The following is a 1,302-nucleotide window of genomic DNA, read 5'->3' on the forward strand; positions in this document are numbered from 1 at the left end:
GAATGTAGTTTTTTTTTTTTTGTCGGTGGATTGGACAACCCCCAATCCTAAGTACCCCAATGAATTGGACAACCCTCAATTCTAGGTACACAACACACACCCACACACTCCTCACATATTTTCACAATTTTTCTCAATTGTATTCTTTAGGGTTTGAACCCTAGACCTTGAGGTGGGAAGGAAGGAGAAATGCCACTAGAGTCAAGGCTCATTGGCGAATGTAGTTTAAGATTGAGAGTTGTCAATTCCATCTGATCGTATTAGTTACAATCTATTATTCTCTGTTGGTCTTCTTCATAAGTTGTTGGGCCTTTATGTTTGGATCAAGCTTGTCCATGTCTTTCAGCTTCTTTTATTTTTTTTTTTATGGTATCCTATCAACTATGTTAGGTATATATACAAAATTCATAAAATTAGTTATTAACTAATTTTGATTGACTAAGTAGTTAGATTACTAGTATACTTAAGTAAGTGGGGCTCACATGCAATGTTAACTAATGTTGGGCTCACTTAAACTTTTTTTTTTTTAAACCATTGTCAACCTAAATTTACACAAATCATCCAAACAAAAAACGTTATGAACATATCTCAAATGAATATTTTTATTCGATTTATACATGCATGGTTAGCTTTTGTGCAAACGTATATAAAGAATATAGTAAAAAGTACATTTAATAATACATATAATGAATACAATAAATAGTACATTCAATAATAAATAAAAAAATAATAATTATAAATATTTTCTATAAATTATTAAAAAATCTCATTATAAACTATAAATAATTATTTACAGTTCTTTTGATCTTTTAGCATTCTTAAAAAAAATACTAAGATTAACACTTTTTATTAATATTAATTAATATTTTGAGTTAATAACTTATTTATTTATATTATTAAAATTTATATCTTAAAATTAGTAAAATATTTGTCAAAAATATTATATTTTGTTGGTCAGTTAGTATTAGATTTATTGACCACAATAATATCCAACTTACATAAAAATATTTTTATTTTATTCTGTATTTAATTTTAGTATAACATCAATTAATTTTGAATTTTGTAATGATAATTAATAAATATTAAATAAAATAAGTTTGAACTATTTTAACTGATTTTTTTTGTCTTTCAAATATTATTATTATTATTATTATAAAATAAAAGATACATTATAAATTACATAGTGTATATACAAAGTTATATAAATTATGTGTGTTATTTATGAAAGATACATTGCTAAGATTAGTTAATAATTAATTATTTATATTTTATTTGTCAAAAAGACAAAAATATATTTTGATT

The sequence above is a fragment of the Arachis duranensis genome, chromosome 2 (assembly GCF_000817695.3).
Source record: "Arachis duranensis cultivar V14167 chromosome 2, aradu.V14167.gnm2.J7QH, whole genome shotgun sequence".
Classification (NCBI taxonomy): Eukaryota; Viridiplantae; Streptophyta; class Magnoliopsida; order Fabales; family Fabaceae; genus Arachis; species Arachis duranensis.